General features: G+C 45.9%; 1 protein-coding gene across 3 annotated transcripts in view; it reads left to right on the forward strand.

The window, feature by feature from the left end:
- Positions 1–22,940, forward strand: part of CRPPA (CDP-L-ribitol pyrophosphorylase A) — a 274,423-nt gene that overhangs the window by 241,890 nt on the left and 9,593 nt on the right. For 2 of the 3 annotated variants that reach the window (XM_078680156.1, XM_078680155.1), the window contains exon 2: positions 18,893–19,141. The exons of the other annotated variant lie outside the window; for it this stretch is intronic. The gene's annotated coding sequence lies outside the window, so the exon portion shown is untranslated. The remainder of the gene's footprint in view (positions 1–18,892; positions 19,142–22,940) is intronic. 3 annotated transcript variants of the gene reach the window in all.

Raw genomic sequence — 22,940 nt, forward strand, 5'->3', positions numbered from 1 at the left:
GGAAGTAGGTAGGGATCTACAACTTACCTATATCCAAGTCCTTAACACTGAACACAGTCAAAGTGTAGTAAAAACAATATGGCCTCCTGTTCATTCTATAAAAACAGCCATTACCCAATTATATACTGGCTGGTCATCCCCATGCACCACGGTATACTGCAAAGTTATCCTGGTATACCGTGGCCCGAACTATACCTAAGGCCTAGCTGTGTTACTGGAGAGTGGTGCCCTTGCGTCACTCATGGTGTCACTTGGGCAATGCAGTACTTAAGTTAGGTTTATAAGTGGCCCTGAGTTAATTAATACATCTGGAACAACGCATGGTAGCGCAATTTGCTTTTTTACATTACTCTGCACACCATTATCTACATTGCTACTAAATTTCACATACAACCTTAAGCCACAACACTGTAGTCCCTCCACTATACATGATTCCACTCTATGCCACTCCACTCTATGCCTCTCAGCACTGTATGAGATTCCAATCTACGTTATTGCACTCTATATAATGCCACTGTACGTCTCTCCAGTCTACGCCACTCTACTGGATGGAACTCCATTATACGCTATTCCACTTTATGCCATTTTACTGTACGCCACTCCATTCTAATCCACTGTATGCCACTCCACTCTACAAGACTTCACAGTACGGTATTCCACTGTATGTCACTCCACTGTACACTACTTCCCTCTACCGCACTCTAGTGTATGGCACTCTACTCTTCTCTACTTAATTCTAAGCTATTTGATTGGTTCCCACTCCAGGGCACTCTACTATATGCTACTCCATTACATGCTATTCCACTCTGCCATCTCACTGTATGCCACTACACTCTATGCTTCTTCATTCTAATCTACTCGGTTTGATCCCACTCCAGTGAACGCCCCTCCACTCTATGCTAATACATTCTACCCCATGCCACTCCAGTCTACACTGCTCCATTGTATGCCACTCCACTGTACGCTAATCTACTGTACACTAGAACACTCTACACCAGTCCACTGTGCAACACTCCGCTCTACCCCACTCAACTCAACACAGCAGCAGTCCACTCTACGCTATTACACTGTATGGAACTCCCCTCTATGCCTTTTCAGTGTATGCCACTCTGCTATATGCCATGGCACTCTATGCTACTCCAGTCTACCCCACTTAATTGTGCGCTATTCCATTGGATGCCACTCCACTGTATGCTATTACACTCATTCCAGTGTATGCCATGTCCGTCTACACCACTTCATTGTACACCACTGCACTGTACGCTAGTCCACTATACGTTGTTCCAGTCTGTCACTCTATTGTGCACCACTCCATTCTACGCTGTTCCACTTTATGCCACTGGACAATTCACTACTCCACTCTATGCCACCCTAGTGTGCACCACTGCACTGTACGCCACTCCATTCTATGCTACTCCATTGGACGCCACTCCACGATATGCTATTTCACTCTACCCTTCTCCAGTGCACACTACTCCAGACTACACCACTTCACTGTACGCCACATTACTCTATCCTATTCTGCTCTGCGCCACTCCACTCTGGTATTCCACTGTACGTCACTCCATTCAATGCTATTACACTGTACACAACTTCAATCTTTACCTCTCTACAGTATGGTATTCCACTCTATCCCATTCCACTGTACGCCATCCACTGTATGCTATTACACCCTACCCCACCCCGTAATACACCACTCCAGTCTAACCTACTTCACTGTATGCCTCTCCACTGTACGTTACACACTATATGCTGTTACATTCTACGCCACTTTACTGTATGTCAGTCTAGTCTATGCTTCTCCACTCTGCACTATTCCACTTTATGCAACTCCACTGTACGCTGCTCCACTCTACGCCATTCCAGTGTTCTCTCTTCCACTCTATATAACTCCACTCTGCAAAACTGTACTAGACTCTACTCCACTCTATCCCCATACACTCCACTGTCCATATTTGCACTTGACTATATGCCTGTTCACTCTTTTGTACAAGACTCTAAAACAGTTTCCAACACTCTACGACACAGCACTCCGCTCTACTGTATGAGACTCACTCCAATTTATAACAGTTCTCTCGACTCTGCTATGCCACTTCAATATATGTCACCCCATTCTAGGCTAATCCACTGAATTCTACTCCACTCTACGCTTTCCACTCTATGCCACTCTCCTCTTCTACACTCCACTGCACTCTATTCCACTGCACTCTATTCCGCTGCACTCTATTCCACTGCATGCTATTCCACTTTATGGTAATCCAGTGTACGCCACTACAATGTATGCCAATCCAGTCTATGCCGCTTCATTGTAGGATACTCTCCTCAACTCTATATAGTTCCACTCTATTTAACTCCACTCTATAAAAGTCTGCCACACTTCATGGCATTCTACTCTACTCTATCCCTGTACACTCCACTGCCCAACTCTGTACTCCACTCTATGCCCGTACACTCCAATGTACAGCACACTATTCCACTATACAACCCTTCAGTATATGACACAGCACTCTATTCTACTGTACAAGCTCCCACTCCGATTTATAACCGTTTGCTACCTACGCTACGCCAGTACACTACACTCCATGCCACTCTACTCTACGGCACACCGATACACTCTTATGTACTTAATTCCACACTGTTCTACCAATCCACTCGACTCTACTCCATTGTACAAGACTTCAACTCACTCTACGCTTCTGTACAACAATCTACTCTACGCAGCTTCACTGTTTCACGCACTGTTGTACTCTATGCAACTCCACTCTACAATACTCTACTACACTGTATACCACTTTCCAACACGCTACTCCTTTCTATACCCCTTCACTCCACTGTACTATACTGTATGCCACTGTACAACACTGTACTCCGCTTTAACAACACTATAGTCCACTATATGACACTGTACCCAACTCTTTGTATGCCACTGCACCCCACTTTATTCCACTACTCCACTGTATGCCACTCCATTGCCCATTGCACTCTATAACATTGTATGCCAATCCACTGTACTCTGTAACATTATACTAGACTTCATGCACTCTTATTCCCCTCTATGCCCATCCACTGTATGCCACTGTACTACACTGTATGACACTCGACGACAAGCACTCAACGTCCCTCTACGATACGACACAGCATATATATGACACAAGACTCTCCTCTACTGTACTCTAACACTCCAATTGATGAGACTCCACTGTGACACTCTACTTCACCTTATTCCACTATGTCTGTGACGCCCTACTGTACTGTTCGACAACCCATTACACTGTGAGGAAGTGCCATCTTTCTTGCATTGGTATGCCCCCACTTTTTGCTGAATTGCTGATGTGCTTTGACTGAGAGTGCCCTGGGCTCCTGCCAATCAGGTGCCCAGGGCCTGTGTTCCTACCCTAACACTGTATTGAAGCTGAAACCCAATTGGCATCTCTGGCCACATGTCAGCCCCTGGTAAATGGTACCCTAGGTACCCAGGGCATTGTGACCAGAGAAGACCCCTAAGGGCTTCAGCACTGATTGTGCCACCCTTAGGGCCCTGCCCCCTGACACCCACACACTGCCTTTTCAGACTGAGTGCCCTGGTGCAGAACTAAACAAAGTCTCGACATGGCACACATTGTGCCATGCCCACACACCCACTGCCCTGGCATACATTAGTCGCCCCTCTAACTGGGTGCCCTATGCCAGTGGTGTGGGCACAGGTGCATGAGCCCTGTGCCCCTACAGTACCCAGGGCCATTCCTGGGCACTGTAAGTGCAGTGATGCCATTAAGAGTATATGGTGCTGGGAGGTTGTCCTTACGAACTCCACAGCACCATAATGGCTACACTGAAGACTGACAAGTTTGATATCAAACTTCTCAGCACATTAAACCCACACTTATGCCAGTGTGGGATTTAATGTAAAATGAACTACAGAGGGCATCTTAGAGAAGCCCCCTGAAACCTAACCTACAATCCACGTCCATCTGAGAGGCTGCCTATGCTGCCCCACAGCAGACATCTTGCTGGACCCCTGGGTGGAGAGCCCCCGCTCTCCGGGCCCGGCAACAATGCACATCCTGGGCAAAGTGCTAGGCCTCCTCCCCCAGGATGGGCAGGGGGAAGCTTCAAAGGCATACCGCCTTTGTGAGTTTCTCCAGACCACTTGCTGTACTCAGCAACTGGCCCGCCCCGGTTCTGACCCCCACTCTGGTGGGAAGACTTTCGGGAAAACCTACACGAGGAAAGGGGGTGTGCCAGCCTGTGTCAACTCCACCCCTCAAGTGGGAGAGGCGAGGTGAAGCACAACTCTGGGCTCCGGCCATCTTGAGGATGGGGAGCCCTGCCCAGTTAGAGATAGGCTCTTGCCCCCCTCCCACAGGAGAGGAGCTGGATTGGGGGTGTACTCACTCCAGGGCAGGGACCTATTGGTCCCTGCCGTCCCCTACCTGTAAGGCCCCTAAATGTAGTATTTAGGGGCACCCTGAACCTTCCTTCCTCAGATCCTGATTTCGAAACAAGAAAGAAGACCAAGAAGAAGACCTGCCGTGCAGCTGCTAACAAGAGGACAACACCAACTGATTTGGCCCCAGCCCTACAGACCTGTTGATCCTCGAACCTGCTCCTGATACATCCCGGCTTCTCCTGCGGACAGCAACCTCAAGAACCCCGGGGGACCTGCCTGCCTTGAACCTCTTAGAGATTGGGACTCTCATGAGCAGTGGCTCTGCTCAAACAACAATATCCTTGGTGCCAGCCAGGAACCGCGAATCCAGCCCACTCTGCACCCGCCGAGCCTGACCTGTGCCCGAGTGGACAAAGACCCTGAGAACATCCCCCCGGCGATTCGGACCTGGAATCCAGTGCCCAAGGACCGTCCTCGACGACCCAGCCGACACATGCAGACTCAGAACCAGCCTCCAACCGCGACCAGCAGGGGGTAAGATTTCCCGACATCCAAACACTCCCCTGTACCCGGCGCCCCCCCGGCCTCCTGTGCCCAACTCCGGGGTGCCTACCTAACCTCCAAGTTCCCAAATTACCCCTCGAAGTGTTGGTTGCTCCAGAAGATCCTCCGTCCCCGAGCCTGCAGCCTTTGTTCCATTTTCAAGATCTCCATTGAATAACATTGAGCTCCCGACGGCTCAAAAGCACCCTGCACCCAGCCGCCCGAGTGCCCCTGGCAGTGCAACCTTTTGTCTATCCTACTTCCCCATTTGCCCTGTGCAAGTGACCAGGAGCCCAGCTCCCACAGCTGCGTGGCCTGCTAGCAAGCAGCCACCAACTGAAGGCCCCCTGCCTCTCATTGGATAACATTGGGCCTAACTACTTCTGCACCCGGCTGCCCCTGTGCCGCTGAGCGGGTACCAACTGTACCAACCTGACCCTGGGAGACCCTTGAGTCTATGCCCAGAATCTTAACTCTGCCAGTCGAGTACTTACCTAAAAGCCGATAACTCACTTTTCTTCCATGGGCTAACATTGACTGGTTTCTCTTGGAAATTCTTCTAAGTGTGGAGTTTTGAAACTTCAAAATATTCACCTAAAATCAGCCGAACAACGAATTCCGATTTACTCACCTGTTATCATGAGAGAGCTCGGTGCTGCACCTTTTAGCCCTCGCTCGGAAGCTTGTTTCCGGTCCAGGGAAGGCATGGTTTGGCAGTTCGGGCTGGACTGTTCCCATGAGGCACAGGGTCAGACTGATTTGCATATAGCCATGTCTGAACTGGGGTGGCAGAGTGGGCTAAAGAACGGTGATGGATCAAACCCAGATCTTTTGACTGGGTGTGAGTGTTTGATTGGTTCAGATGCTCCGTCCATCACCACCCCCTTTTGTACCGCTTTTGGCCGCCGTAAGTGTGGCAGGGTATGCTCAGACGTGAGTCCCTTGCTCACTTTGCCACTGGATTCAAGCAAGCCGGGCTGAAGACGGCTGGAATGCCAGAAACCGGTCCTCGGAAGCTTGTTTCCGGTCCAGGGAAGGCATGGCTTGGCAGTTCGGGCTAGACTGTTCCCATGAGGCACAGGGTCAGACTGATTTGCATATAGCCATGTCTGAACTGGGGTGGCAGAGTGGGCTAAAGTACGGTGATGGATTAAACCCAGATCTTTTGACTGGGTGTGAGTGTTTGATTGGTTCAGATGCTCCGTCCATCACCACCCCCTTTTGTACCGCTGAGTCATCCTCTATCACATATCAGATCCTCTGCCATCCTGCTGCTCTTATTAAACTTATTAAACCAAAAATGGCTGAGGGTTATGAGGGGAAAGCACCCCCTTTCACAGAAAGGGAATTAGACATCTTGGTAGAGGGGGTGCTGTCCAAATATCCTCAGCTATATGGGGACCCTGAATACCAGCTGAGCCCGGCAGCCCGGGCCAGGCTATGGGCCAACATCGGTGAGCGTTACAGTGCAGTGGGAGTTCACACCAGGAGTGCTAGGGCATACCACAAGAGCTGGAAGGACCTAAAACGCTTATCCCGGCACAAGGCTGAGGAGCTGGTGCGCCAGTCTTCCCAGCACCATGTGAATCGTCCTCTCCTCTCCCCACTGTACAGGAGGGTCCTGCGAGCAGCTTGGCTGACCCTCCATGCTCATCTGGAGGAGCATGAGCTGCAGAGACCTGGTAATTGCATTATATGCAATGTGTGTCTGGGAGCATGATGTGAGTGAAGACAGTGCTGTACCATTGTGTGTTCCATGCCTCCAATCACCTATTCCGTGTCCATGCAGCAGTCATCAATAATAAAATGGCACACTGTAGCATATGGACTGTACAGGGCAGAGTGCATTTTGGGAGTTGTAGTTTCTTCATGACAACTGGGTAAATGAGCCACACTTGTGCATTTGTGTTGTAATTTGCTCTGCCAGCACCACTACCAGTGAACCAAGGGAATCTTAACTGATGTGTGCATTGGATGAGCAATGGTACAGACACTGTCCAGTGTGTGTATGACAGGCCAAATGGTATTTGATGCTGTGACTTGCATTGCATTTGTTGAGTTTGGGTTCTAATCGAGACAGATCATCATGTGCCATGGAGTCAAGACAGACTTTGAGATCTTTGCCTCACTCTTAAGTGTTTCTAAATTTGCAAAGTGTGTCCACTGACACACGCCTTACCCTCGGTGGTGTGCATGCCATTTCACATGTACAGGTAGCTGTCAAAATGACCCACCACTGGTCACTGGTGTACTGCACTACCTTATCAGCCACCAAAGCCAATATGTGTCAGTGGATTGTCGGATTTTGTGAGGGGACATAAAAAGGCTAGACTCACAAGATAGCAAAACCAATAGCCCAGACCCTATGTGAATGTGTGACCTACATTGGGCATTTCTCTTGTCCTATACAATGCTACACAGCAGATGACATTTGTCCCGTCGTAAAAGAGCTGCAACTCCATATCACTGGCCAATTTCAATTAAATCTGGACTCTCTCTGATCTCCTTTGGTGGACTGGTTTTGGAACCTGCACATGTAGCCGTGACAGGACACGCAGATCACAAGAATGCCAGTTGAGGTTTGGCCAATACAGTTGTGTAAGCTACAAATATTCACGTGAGATGTCCATGTCAGACTCCATTCAGGAGATGACCGTGAACGTACACGTAATGTAAGCTCATAAACACTGACAGCTGTATAGTGTGATCAGAGGAAAACAAAGTCTGACCTTGGCTCATCTATGTATGTTTCTCGTCCTGAAGTACACAACCACTACATCATGATTTTGCTTATATTTCAGCTGGCTCAGCTGGCCAAATGGCAGAAGAGCAGGACCAGGTTTGGAGCGGGAGCGGGAGAATATCAGTGCGCCGGCGGCGACGACCTGTTTCTACCAGTGAGGAAGAAGAGAATGAGGAGGGACCCTCAACATCTGGAGGCAAGAGGATTGCTCCCACCCAAACTGACCAGGAACACTACTCTGTTGCTACGGCCCGGGTGAAGGCTGTGGACATTGAAGTGGGGGGGGAGAACCCGACCCCTCTGGCCAGGGGGTGGTGGAGAGCTATTCTCCCCCAGACTATTCACCTGTGGGTATTGTCGAGGTGCCTCTGGGGCAGGCCAATACCCAACCTGGGCCTGCCATCAGCCCCTTCCTACCTCTAGAGGCCCCCATTCCATGGGGGACTCCAGCTGCATCCCCTGCAACCAGTCCCCCTCATCGTAGCTGCCAGCTCGACCACAACATTGGCTCCGGACCTGAGGCACCACATCCCTCATGTCCCACACAAGCCCCTCCCTGTGTTGTTCCTCCTGTGGCTGTCCCAGAGGACTTAATGTGGGTATGTGCGGGTCAGCCAGAGATGTCCTCTCGCATCATGCTGCAGTTGTGTCTAGAGATACGCATGATGCGAGAGGAGATTGTACGAGCTCTGGCCACCCTCACTACCAGTTTCAATTCCCTGGCCACAGCCATGTTGTCTGTTATTTCCCAACTTCCTTCCCATACCACCTCCCCCTGTCCATTGGCCCACACTGTTTCTCCCTGTACTCCTCGTGCGTCCCGACCCCGTGTGATGCCTGTTCCTGCAAATGCCAGCCGCGTGCCTGAATCGCACTCGGAGGATCTGGACATTGTGGTAGTAGAGGATGACCAGAAGGACACTTGACTTTTTAACTGAATCATCTTTGTGGACAAATATTTTTTTCCCCTTGTAAATAGACTGGTTTCCCCTGACGCTCCCTGACATGTTACATTTTTGTTGCACCACCCCAATCCAAGTTCCCTTCTCCATCTGCATTAAGATCGTCATTTGTTTTCCTTTCTCCCTTTCAAAAGAACGCTTGTTCTTCTAATGATACATACATATCTTCGAAGAATTCTACTTACTTTAACTTGTTTGACTTCATTGTGAATGTCTGGTACAGAAATGGAGACGTATTTGGTGAGTCATCTGCTATGCACATTATGACTTGTTGCAATGATGGGTTACACTTGTAACTGTGTCACACACACACACACACCCACACACACACACACACACACACACACACACACACACACACACACACACACATACCTCCTCACATCTCTAGGCCACCTACAACTTCCTTACTCACAATGGCAGTGCAACACAGACAATCTTTTCATACACTTTTTCTTGTCATCCCATTTACCTCGTACCACGTTGCGGACATCGCTCACAGGCAGCCCATGGACCATGTGAGGGTGGATTGTGGTGAGGATAGTGGGGTGAGACGGAGGTGGGGTCCAGAGTGTGGCGCATGGAGGATCCTGTTCAATTTGTTCCTGGAGTACTTCTCCTTCACCCTCTTCTTTTCATCCTGCCACTTCTTCTTGATGTTCTGGACTGTGCGCCTCTACTCCCTCAATGCTGTGACAGCAGTGGATAATTGCTGCCATAGAGCTACCTTCTGTGTGCCACTGGTGCAGTAAGGTGGGAGACCATATAGGCATTTGTAATGCCTCACTATGTACTCCACAAGCATTGTGGTCTCCTCAGTAGTAAAGTTCTTCTTCCTCCTCATTTGTTTCATTTTCCTCTGGTGATGTACAGCGATTGTGAACACAAACTCTTTGTGGCCAAACCTGTTCCTTCAATGTGTGCTGCTTTTATATGTTTTGTGTGCTTTTCTTGCAGTTCGTGTTAATTGGCTTCAGCTGGAGCGTGGTGGGGGATGGTAGGCACTTGAAACTTTCATCAGGCCAAAATTGAGGTATTCTGGCACAAAATCAGGAGTACCGGCCTGGAAGTGGAAATTCCGGCTCAAAAGCGGAGATTCCGGCTTGGGAGTGGACGTAAAGTTAGTAGTCGTAAATCCATTCTGTGAATACCAAAATTAGTAAGTGCATTCTGTGAATGCCAAAAGTAGTAAGTGCCTTCTGTGAATACCAAAAGAAGAAAGTACGTTCTGTGAATACCAAAATGGTAGTAAGATTAGGATTTTGTCTTTAGTTAGTTCAGTGAATCGGGCACATTGTTAGGAAAACTTATTTTCCATAAAGAAACCATTACTAATCTTTAACCTTTTGGTTTTTTGTTTGGGGGGTGTGTGTGTGTATATATTGATATATATATATATATATATATATATATCAAGCAAAAGCTTCTAATTTATTAAGATGGGTTTCTTACTGGAGAACTACTTACAGGTAGCTGAGGAGCTATCAGTAGCTCACAAGAAACTCGGAGATGCCTGGTACAAGTGTACCTTAGCCCTGTAAGGTAAATGTCACTAGTGCAGTGGTTCCCAATCTGTGCGCTGTGGCATCCTGGTACGCCGTCAAAACTAACCTGGGGCGCCGCGCACCAAACACACAGCCTGGGAACCACTGCAAGCAGCAGTTTTGCATCTTAAAGGCTGTAGATACAGCTGCATTCTACCACAGGAATATACACCAACACTGAAAGAGCCTTGCCCCTGATGCCTCACAGCCCACCACCAATGCCCAACCTCCCGGCCCCGCACGCCTCTGCACAGTGGCAGCATTGCAGGCCAAACAACTTTCTAAAAGGGTCCAGGTGCAGAGCAGTCCTGCGTGTACAGCACGACGCAGACTGCAGCTTCCACGCTTCGACTTTGGACACAGCTAAGTGCCCTCAACTGACCTCTCTCTGATGAGAGCAGCCATACAGACTCGCTGACTATCTAAAAACAAGCATTTGCAATGCAACATGTCTCGCATCAGTTAGAGTTAGTTATTGGCATTGTAATTACAATTTTGCTTAATGGTTTTGTTTGTAGTATAGTAATTGTATTTGACAGATAAAGAGCTGCATGTATTTGTGGCACACTGGGGCACTGCATTACATACAGTACCTCGACGGACACCTTTAGGCTCACCGAGTACTGTGCGCCCCGCACAGATCTGGAACGTGGACTCCTAGAAGCACCAGGACATGGTAACAATTCACACAGCACTGAACGGTCACGTTCCCGCAGACACTGCAACCCACACAGGAATGACAGGTCAAATCCCCCGACACACTGCAACTTGCACAGTACTGGGAGTGTGAACCCAATACACACAGAGGCGCTGCAACCCACACAGAACAGAGGTCCCAGAAGACACTTCAACCCCCATAGAACTGGAGCGATGACTCCTAGACACACAGAGACACTGCACCCTATACAGCACCAAAAGGCCACATTCCCTAGAAACTGCAATTCACACAGAACAGGGGCGGTGACCCCTGGACCTATTGAGCCACTGCAATCCACAGCACTGTGAAGTTACATCCCCGCAGCCACTGTAACACAAACCCGCACTGGCACGGCCAGCTTTACAAACTGAGACACAGCAGCCCACGCTCTCTGGGAATTCACATTCCTGCAGACACAACACTCCAAACAGCAATGGGAGTTTTTGTCTGCTGATACCGCATGCCTCACAGTACAGGGTCGGCCACTCTTAGACACACAGAGACACTGCATTCCCACACAGCACTGAGGTCACAGCACCACAAACACTACTTTCCAGACAGTACTGAGGTCGCATCCCTGCAGACAGCTTTTCACACAGCAGTCGGACGGGCGGTCGCATTAAACAGACTGAAACCAAGGGCGAAGCTGGGACTAGTGCAGTAGGAGCAGTGTCACAGTGGCCCAGGAATGGTTACCTGTTGACAAACCTGCGGCGTGGGGGTATTTTCCTTGCTTGCATGAGTGTTTATGACACACTTGGTACTCCAGCGTTAGAGACACTGCACTCCACGCAGGTCTGGGGCTGTCCTATTGCCAAACACTCCCAGACAATGCATCCACCCTACACAGTGCATGCGGAAGGAAGGGAGGGGGAGTCACATCCTCAAACTGATCGCTCTGTCCCACCATTGCTCCAGCACACAGCACTGGCCATGCAGAGATGCCTTTGTTGCAAGTGAACAGCTCCGGCCATTTTCTTCCCAGACTTGGTAACATCTGCTGCCTCTCCGCCAGCAGCCCTAAGAGGAATGACCGCACCCCGTCCCATCCCAGCCACACAGAGGCTGGCCACTCACCCAGTACTGACATGAGTGGGGGTCGCTGAAACCTGTGCTGGCGAGTGAAAAAGTGAAAGAAGCAAGAAGACGTAAGAGCTTGCTATGAAAAATTAATCGCCATGATGTCTGAAAATGGAAGCGCCAGGCAAAAGGAAGAAGCCGCACACTGTAGAACACACTGATACAATGCCTGGTGTTGGTGAAGCGAAAGCGCTGTAAGATCTAATACCACAAACGCAAAGTGAAGCCCCACGACTTGGCAAAGTGTAAGCAGCATGAAGATGTAACACCCCGCAACGGAAAAGCTGCCGATGTAACACGCTGCAAACAATAAGCTACTCGGCGAGATGCAGCCAAATACAAGCAACACGAGGTCCGCGATTTGTGAAAGCGATATGCGAGATTCAGCAAAATACAAGCAACATGAGGTCCCCGATTCCTGAAAGTGAAAGCGATATGAAAGCATGTAACGCTTTGCAAAATCTCCAGTCTGGGTCGGCGTGTCAAAAAGGAAACTGGGAATGAACAAACAAGGCACACTTGCAATGAGAAGCGAGCGTTTATGACGCGTGCCAATCAAAAGCATGGGTGGAGCTTCCACCCCACTTCCGAAGGCAACCCGATGACAATAGATCTCGCAGAGCGAGCAGTGCATGCGATGCAACGCTAGGCGAGACCTAACAAGGTCTGTCCACAACAATACACTAACTGCCTTTTGGAAACAGTCACAGGATGTCAGTGAGACCAGTATAGGGCGTCAGATCATGGTGTCTCTCCTAGTCTGAACTAGACCCAGGCCAAGGGTCACTTCCTTGGCTGTCTACTGTAAAGATAACATCCTGTGTCAGATTAAAGCGCTTCAACACCTCATCAGGGGCAGTAAGCACTCTATAAGTATAATTACAGATATAGAATCTAGGCTGTCTTATAGTGAGGCCCACATCCCTAGCTATTTTCTAGAAACATACCCAGTATTAGGGATTAACCTCCGCTCCCCATGGGCCTCAATAGGACCCACCCATCATTTCCCTCAATTCAGTGGATGGAAAGCTCTAAATCTAGTAATGCACTGCGGTGCTATGTACTCACAAAAATCACTATCTGCAGTTGTTCTACCCAAACGCAGTGCCGTTTTATTCACCACGTGGTGAAGGTTAGGACCCCACAAGCCCAGGTGCAGTGTTTTAAGTCCCCAATATACCACCAAAGCCCTACAACTTTCTCTAAAATACAGTGCAATTCCCTGTGCTCAAAACCTGTGTTCCGAGCCCCGGTAGTTCTGTGCCCCGAATTATATGCTGTCTTCTCTATTACAAACAACACATAGGTGTTCTGGGTCCCTACGTAGGGCTGTACTGCCTAAACTCAAGTGTAGTGGTGTGCAGTCTGTGTCCCTAGATGCAGCCGTCAGAGGCCTCCCCTTCCCTGACTCTCAGCCTCATTCCTGCCCCCTGAAATCAGCGGCACTGCCAGCCTCTTATTGTGACAGAGTCCCACATGCCAGCCCTACTCCAGAAACCTTCTTGTGTCCAGGCAAAGCCATACCCTAGCCCAGCCTTGCAAACTTGTAGCTCCAGCAAAAACAGAAATCGCCCGAGGGCATAAAACCTGCTGCTCTCCACCAGAGACACACACAATGTATATCTCACAAGGGGACATTTAATGCAGCAAATGTGCCTCAAGGGTATATGACATGCGGGTGTAATGGAAGTCCAGCTCTCCTTGGCTGCACCATGTGCACATCTCTTCTGCGAGAGGCTCCATATGCATGCCTCTCCTGGTGTGTATACTGTGTGTAGCTCACTCCTGGCGTACACAATCTGTGCTCTCCCCATATGCAAGTCTCATGGGTGGAGGTGTAAACTATACATGAGCTGTATTTTGTAGACCCCTCTACCCACCCACAGGTTCATAGTTAAACGAATGGCATGGCTCACTTGTGGTGTACTTTTGAAAGCTTTTAGCATTTATTCAGTATCATGCTATGCAGAAGGTGTCCATGTGAAAATGTGCCTGTGCTTATGATTGTAGTGTAGTGAAGGAGAGTGAGATACAGCCAAACATTTGGTTCTGCCTCCCATCTTCAAGGTGATTTGTTCCAATTCTCTGGTACCCTGATGACGTTGCCATTAGTGAGTCTGAAATGTCAGTTTGTCATTACCACTTTATATATGGCCAGCTCTATTAATGTATGTGTAGCATATTTCCGTTAAACCAAATAAGAGTTTGTTTTTCGTGTAGCATACACCCTGAATAAACTTACTTCATGGTATTTTCAAATTAGTTGGCCAAATAAAATGAGAGTCTGAAGTAAAGCAATTTGCCTGATATTTCTCTGTCCTGTTAATCGCAGATGCAGGAGAGACCAGAGAGGCGGTGCTTAAATTACAGCACTTCAACCGGACAAATTGATTGTTCAATACACGTTCTTCGTTTGAATTTCAGTTTCCACTCAGCTGTCCTGTATTCAGTGTTATTTGTCTTTAAAGAACTACGGGGCCTATTAGGATTGTGTGCGGACCAGAGTCCGATCGCCATCCTCATGGTTTAGGGACCGGCCGCCAGACATGCGGCGGTCCCGCACAGCGAATTAGGATTCGACCCCCACCCTGGCGGTCGCATTCCGCATTTTTACATTGCGGCGGGTGCTGCTTATAGCAGCACCCACCGCGATGTCAAAATCGCATGGCTGGCATGTCACTACAACAAATGGCAGGCACCACACGGTGCCTGCCACTTGGTGCAGCGACATGTAGGGGGGTACCAGAGGTCCCCTCCAGGTGCACCCCCCCAAGGCCATGGAAAGGCCTTCAAAAATCCACATCCTAAAATGGCTGGCGCGGTCTGCTAGGCACTGCCACCATACTGGAGCCCCTGCTCCGCCTGGCAGGCAATCGTAACGATTGTCTGGCAGCCGGACGGACTTGCCGTCGCCGCAATACCCACCGCCATCGTGATATGTCGGGGGAATTTCACGTTGAGATGTCGTAACGGTCACGATCGTTACGCCATCGTAATGAGCCCCTAGATTAGGGAGAAATTAGAGGCACTATCTGGGGTGCTGGGTCCAGCTACATTTAGGATCCCTAGTTCCGTGGGGCAATAGCCGGGCCAGGGTAAGGTTGCCATCTCTGGTTGGGTGGAAGCTCACACTGCTGTTTTCCTACAGCACCCTCAGGTCACTAATGGAAGGAAGATACTGCTCCTGGGGTCCTACAGCACTGGGGGCAGGGGACTCACAGAGCTATGGTGACAGTACTGACGGGGCACTGCTGTTAGTTCACACTGCAGAGTCTTATACCAAAGACATGCTGCTCGAGGAAGCTGACATTCCTGGTGCCTGATGGGGTAGACCACACTGAGCGGTCACTGCCACAGCCTTCACACTTGCAAGGACTGCTGGGGAAAGGTCACACTTCTTGAAAGTTCCTCTCCTCCAGGCATTTTATACCACAAGGAATGCCTGCCCCTCATTCAGAACTGGATGTTCAGCAATGATCTGAAGCTCAGCGCCACAAGGGGCTGTTGTTTGCAAGAAAAACAAGCAATAACTAGTCCAAACCTGAGTCGGCGGCATGAACCAGGATCAATTCAGATCACAACTTTCATTCAACGCCATGTTACTTAGATTCACCATGGACACCAACCTCAGTCTCAAAGACATCGCTGTCAAGAAACAAGGACAGCCTGGCATCATCAGACTGAAGGCAATAATGTGCAAAAAATTAAAAACTAGATGGCAGACGCAGACCTTTATCTATGCACCCAGGATCTGAAACCACATTCCTATATCTATCAGGGCATCACAAACCCTGCTCAGAAACGAGCTAAAGATACACCTCTCTAAATAGAACTACATCACAATGCAGCAATAGTTCACTTCTCCGAGAACCCCATGTCCCTCCAATCATTCGTTGACACTGCATGGGGCTCCGCAGTGGATAGGATAGGATTACATCTATAATTATAATGCCTTCATCGGTGTCATCCTTATCATTTTCAGGGAGAAAACTGGAAGTACTCCAGAGGCCGGGCTTCGATCCACCCACCCAAAAATACTATTCCCACTCCAGTCAGTGCAACAGTAGGGAAAGTGTTGAATTGCAGAGAGGTAACCTTTAATATTCCCAATCCAGTCAGTGCAACAGGAGGGAAAGTTTTGGATTGCGGAGGGAAAAAAAATAATATTCCCACTCCAGTCAGTACTACACTAGAAACAAACCAATTCTCTACAAAGCCATGAAATAATTTTAATAACAAATTAAAATATAAATATTAAAAAAAAATATATTTCATATTAACATATTTTAAATAAATATAATTTTAAATACATATAACTACAACCATTACAAATGAAATGCAAAAATAATTGTCATATAAAAAGTTATTTAAAAATGTATTTACAAAAAATTATTTATAACATACATTTTATTTTAGTTACTTTCCACCATATATCCCTACAAAACTCAAAACCAACCTAAAACGTAACCTTTAAAAGCTAAATATTTACACTATTAACAAATATTTATTAAACTAATTATCAATAATTACAAATTATTATTTAAATGAAATTATTTTACTTTCCACAATATACCCAAAGAAAATATAAAACACTCCTAAAGTTAAATAAAAAATTAATTACACTATTAATATTCATTTTAATTAAATAACCATTATTAAAAAATATATAATTAATTTTAATTACATAACCATTATTAAAAAATATATACTAAAATATTTAAATTTACCACCCTGTACCCCTTTATACCCCATAACCCACACCTAAAAAAATACTTACACAATTATAATTATCAATTAAATATTTAATATTGAACAATGAATTAAAATTAACTTACTTCCCAACCTGTACCCCTGTAAGCCCCACAACCCACATATAAAATTGTAATTACACATTTTTTACACTATTAACATAAGTAATTATCATTTAAAAATTTAATAGTAATTCACATTAAATTACTTTCCACCTTAAACCTCTATAAACATCCCAACCCACCCATGAAATGTAAAATAATTACACTATTAACATAATTAACAATTAATATTATTTAAAAAATAATTATTAATTTATTGTAATTAAATTATTTCCCACCCTGTACCCCTATAAACCCACAACCCGCTACGGTACTAAAAATAACTACTAAAGAAATTACAAATATATATTTGTTTTTAAATTATACATACAAATTACATAATATACATTTAAAATATATACCAAAATGCATAACAATAATTAAAAACAAATATTATTAAACAACTATATTATTGTAATTGATCTTGATAAACTCAATATTTTAAAAATAGATATTACTTGCCTTAAAGTTGATATTCTTGACCACGATATTCTTGCTGACGATATTTCCACGTCACAATATTTTTGCCTCGATATTTCTGCAAGTCAATATTTACAACTCAATATTTTGTCTCATCACCCCAATGGAAATGTCTCTGTTAGTGTTCGCAAAATCAGACTTATATATTGTTTGTTCTCGCACTTTTGCATTGCCTGTTCAGGAAAGGGGCCTGTTGGAAGTGTTTTCGATTACAGTAGCTCTAAATCGAATGATACCCTTTTCTTCTTCCTTTAGCATTATATGGGTCATGCACACCATGGACTTATTAATCCGTCTACGAAGGACGCTGCGGAAGGCAGGCTTATAGTGCCAAGGTTTAAGTTGTTAAACTTGGGAGTATCCAAGCATGAATGGTAATGGATGATTGGGTCATAGTGGGAAAGATTTCCATTTTTTTAAATGCAGTTACAGTGGCCAATAATAATATTAACGTTTTGTTCAGCATGTTGCTAACTGGAGGTTGTGAATAGATGACTGGCTGGTTGCTTTTGTAGTTTTTGATCTAACATAGCAGCTATGAGAATGGATATTAGAGGGAAGTGTTTTTGTTTCAAACTATAGGGTTTGGCAGGATATTTAGTCTGTGTTGGGAGTCATGTCATGCACACCATTCAAGCCCAAGCTCTACTTTTTCATTGCGTCATTTGTGAATTGAGGTACAGCCCCTTCAACAATTACCATTCCATGCCATGGTCTGTCCCCTTCTAAAAAGACATTGCTGTTTTATTTTGTTGCTCTTGTCAAAGGCCTCGTGTTTATAATAGCCATTCTCTGGGGCCATTCAAAACTAGTGTCCTTGTTTTCGAAAAGTCCTTGCTTATAAGAGCTATGCCCGGGTTATTTGCCATTCTTGGTGTCCCTGTTCTTCCAAATGGCCTCTTGTCTAGATTAGCCATCCCCCGGGGTTGTTTGACACCGTACCGAGTATTCTGGCCCATATCCGTAGGAATGACAAATGGCATTGGAGATCTTGTGAAAGCTAGCAAGATTTCAGGTGTCACGTAGTCACAGTGGCCAACTTGGTTTGAGTGCAGTACTTAAACCACGCCCAATTCACAAGGCCTTGCTTGGCTTCTTACTCGCTTTGCTTTTTACTCTCTTGGAGAGAGGTCTAGTTTCTCCATCCCTTGCCTTGAATCATGTCGATCCTTAAGACCTGAGGGCGCCATGTCCATTTCAAAACATCCCACCACGGGTGGCTCATCTGAGACCCTGCATCCACCGCACCTGAAAGAAAGGAAGAATACAAGAATAGGTGAACATCACCAAGTAATCCACATAGGACAATGCTCTGAACTCAAGGGAAGGTTAGTGCTTTAACTAGAGATTAGCCCTACCTCTCGGAGAAAGACCGACACTGAAACCAAAGAGCAGAACTATGCTCCCAAGTCAGGGATTCGAAGTTCACAGACTCTGTCCTGATACTCCTGATCAATCCTGAAGAAAGGATCCAGAGACTTTGAGCAGCTTAAAGTATATAGTCGTTATTGCATGAGTAACTGTTCCATAATATGTAGATATGTTGTAGTGCTGAATGTCTGCTTGAGTTTAATGTTGGATATTTCTCTTGTATCACACACAGGCATACCACAGAGAACTAATCTACTGAGCCGAGATACAGTCTAACAGAAGACCCACACCAATCCGATATGAAAAAAGATGCCAGTGGTATTCCAGACATAAGATCTTGAGAGCTAAGGCTTTTTCTCTTTCTCCCCATCCCCCCTTCCGTTCTGAGACACCTGCTGACTTTGGGTTCCATCCCTGGTTGAGGGTTATCTTAGAGGCGAGTGAGTTGCAGCATCGACCCCACAGACTACGCGTTTCCCAGGTGAGTGGCCTGACAGTCTGTGTTAATGCTGTGAAATCCCCTTAAGAGGCCTACATGAAGTAATCTGACTTCTACATCTCGCTGTGCACCAAAAATTGTGACGTGTGTTGGAAGAACAAATGTATTAACTATATGTGAGAATGATTATATGATAGCATTATTTCAGCTCAGGTTTTTGGCCCAATCATCTACTATATGACGTGACTGCACACAACAAGCTATTGTATGGAGGTGTGTTTTTCACAGGGTATGCATGTGTGTCATCTGTGAGACAGGCAGGCGGACTGACTTGGTTGTTTCAAAGAGAATGCAATAGTAGCATTGGGGAGAAAGCGGAATACAGTTTAAATATACAGATTCATCTGGAATTAGATCACCTGTGCAGAGTACTCTGATACTCATATGCTTTTCTTTTTAGGCTGGTGCAAAAGGCGTGAAACTTGCTTTGATGATCCAAGCTTTTGCTCATTGGGTGGATTTATGGTAGAGAATTTGTAACATCCATACAGATTATCATATGTACAGTACATTTTTAGGAAATGGGCTCATTGTATTGACTGGAGAAGAGATTTATCCTAAAGTTGAATGACAGATAATAAGAATACCCTAAGGGTGACATTCATTTCATCCGTGAGACATGGCTTAGTTGGTGAACACAGGTCAAGGTCTCGTAGGTGTAGCAAATATTAAGGTTTTGTGAGACCTCATTGAGTCCTAAATATGATGGTGTCACAATTTAGCATCAGTATGGTTTCCTTTTTTAATAGTATGTGTTTTATGCGTCTTCGTTTTGGATTCTTTTGTATCTCGTCTAGGAGTGTTAATCTGAGTAGGTTTTCGTTGTGGGAATGTTTGATATAGTCTTTCGCCCGAAGTGCTGTTAATAGTGGTTCTTGTACCTTTATTGCCCAAATCTTTTGCAGACTCCCTGGGTATTTTATTTACTATGTATAGTTTATTACAACATCAAAGAATCCTGTATACAGTATTCTTTTGTTATGCTATTAGAAGAGATTGGTGATTTACCCTTTTGCACCTATGTGTAAACTCAGCCGCAGAGGTTTGTACTTGGGTGATCACATATACCCAGATTTTTAATTTTCTCTACACCTCTTTCCTATTAGTGTTCCACAGGGTGTTAAGTATGTTCTTTTGAAAGCATGTTTTTACCTGTTTTTTGGTAGCATTTTTCTTGCAGTTTTTTTTCTTCAGATGTGTGAAATATTCAAAATAGTCCTTTTAATTTGAGCTGTTGTGTCATATCCTCAGCAATTGGCCATATAGAAGAGCGTCTCTTGGACTTCTCTGGTGACAACTATTGTATCTGAGCAGACTATTATTGTTGTTAGGTTTGTAATATAGTGTTGTGGCCAACAAGCCATTCTCAGTTTTTACTTAGACTTCCAGGACAATAATCCTGTACTTACAACTCTTTATTCTAATTGTAATATCAGTATTTCTGTCATGTATCAACAAAGAAAATGTTGTAATCCAAATGGTTCTCCATTCTATCTGCAAAACATCTACATATCTTAACTAGATAGTAATATTATGGGTGAATGGCTTCTTGGAGTAGATGTATTTTTCTTTGTATTCTGTCATGCAAAGTATCACTACAGCGGGGGTCAAACCTCTACTAAAGGCCACATTGTATCCCTCTAAACTAAAAATCTATCGGCATATCTCTTTGCTACCAGTATCTGCAAAGATCTTGGAGAAGCATCTAAATCTCCATCTTAGCTCCTATTTGGAGGAACATTGTCTGCTTGATGGGGCCCAGCATGGGTTCAGAAGTGGCCGTAGCCCGGAGACTGCTTTAACTTCTGTTATAAATGACATATGTATTCAAGTAGATGCTGGGTACACCTCGCTTTTCATTCTCCTATACTTAACTACTTAACCACTGCTTTTGAAACAATCTCGCCTGTGAGGCTGGTAGGCCGTCTCAAAGAAATTGGGGTCACAGGCTCCGCTCTGATGCTTTTATCCTCATTTCTTACAGATCAGTTACAAATATTAAAACTGGATCACTTCTACTCTGACGCCACTCATACCTTTTGCGGAGTTCCACAGGGTTCATCATTGAGCCCAACCTTGTTTGACATCTATGTTGCTCCTTTGGCCAAGGTTATCAGATATTTTGGGCTGGAGGGACTGTCCTAAGCGGATGACATACAAATTATTGTGTCAATTACCAATAGTATTGAGGCGTCCGCTGCAAATGCTAAGAGCTGCATGCAGGCTGTGGCCTCCTGGATGGTAGACAACTACTTTCGACTCAATGGGGACAAGACAGACGTCTTGATATTTGGCAGCCAACAAACTATATGGTCCCACTCCTGGTGGCCTGAAATACTGCCCAGCCTCCGCATCAAAGAATCTAGGCGTCATTGTTGACAGCTCTCTCTTTTTTAACCCCCTGATCAACAGAATGGTTTCCACCTGTTTTGGCATCATTAGGATCTTGTGGAAGATCTTTCCTTGTCTCTCATTTTCCTCCCAAAAGCAGACAGTGGGGGCCTTGTTTCTGTTCAGATTGGATGATTGTAATGCGCTCTACCTGGACATCAATAAGGGCGCCATCCACAAACTACAGCATGTACAGAATGCATCTGCCAGACTTGTAATGGATCTTCCAAAAATCCACCCTGTTTCGCCATCCCTTCGTAAGCTGCACTGGCTTCCCTTAGGAAAGAAAATTCTGTTCAAGGCCCTCTACCTTGTCCATAAGACTCTTCACAACACTGGCCAGATGGTATCAAACAGCTCTTCTTATGGTATGTCCCAAACAAACAACTGCGGTCTGCCAACAAAAACTTGTTGGTAGTTCCCAGGTTCAGGAGAGTCAGGTTAGGGGGTGGGGTGGGGGGGACCCTTTTCTGTTGCTGCCTCGAAGCTCTGGAATTCTCTCCCCCCTTATCGATCTCTGGGCAAAACTCTCTTCTTTTGTTCCGTAAGGCTTTAGAAACGTGGCTCTTCACTCTTAATGGCCCTCTCTGTGCTTCCTCTAACCTCTCGCTCTATCTGTAGCACCTTGACGCCCTTGGGCAAAGTTCGCTCTCTGTAAGACTACTATTCACTCATTCTGGATCAGAAGAGCATCCCATCATGGTAACCTTGACTCGTAACCAAAAGTAGCCATTGAATAAAAAATTATTTCTTGTGGGGGAAACTTTGCCAAGAGAAATAATGAAATTCTATGGTACCTGGTCAAGGTATATCTGGAGTATTCAAGGGCTTTGTTTTGTGGAATGTTTGTGTAGAATAAACCACAACCAGTGGAACCAAAATGTGTGCATCTTTCTCAAATGTGGTACCCTCAAGCCACCTGAGGAAGTCTGTGGTGTCCTGTATTTAGGTTTTTGTGGTGCTGGTGAAGTGTTTCAGGGAGAAAGCCACATGATTTAGAGAGTGTTTCCAAAACTGATTCACATACGCAGACTATGGGTGTTGCTTGGGGTTGTCAGACGACATAGTACAGGAGTGTTTGCGATCATATCTCTCAGATTCTCAATTTCTTTGTGCCAATCCATCCTTCTGTTGAGCCTTTGTCCAGCAATCATGAGCTATCTTCCATTAATTGCTTTTCTGAATCTGATCTTAACTTACGATGATATTCTTCATCTTCATCAGTGACCTGTCACGTCACAGTCCTTCATTTATGTACTCTTGTTGTTGAGGACCACAAAGGCCCATGCCCTTGCTGGCAGGTTTTACTATTATGCCATTCTTCTCCTTGAGTTCAGAAATAGCTTGCATCTCATACTTATAGAGGCTGGATTTGTATCATTTTGACTTC

The sequence above is a fragment of the Lissotriton helveticus genome, chromosome 3_1, assembly GCF_964261635.1.
Source record: "Lissotriton helveticus chromosome 3_1, aLisHel1.1, whole genome shotgun sequence".
NCBI classification, from domain to species: Eukaryota; Metazoa; Chordata; class Amphibia; order Caudata; family Salamandridae; genus Lissotriton; species Lissotriton helveticus.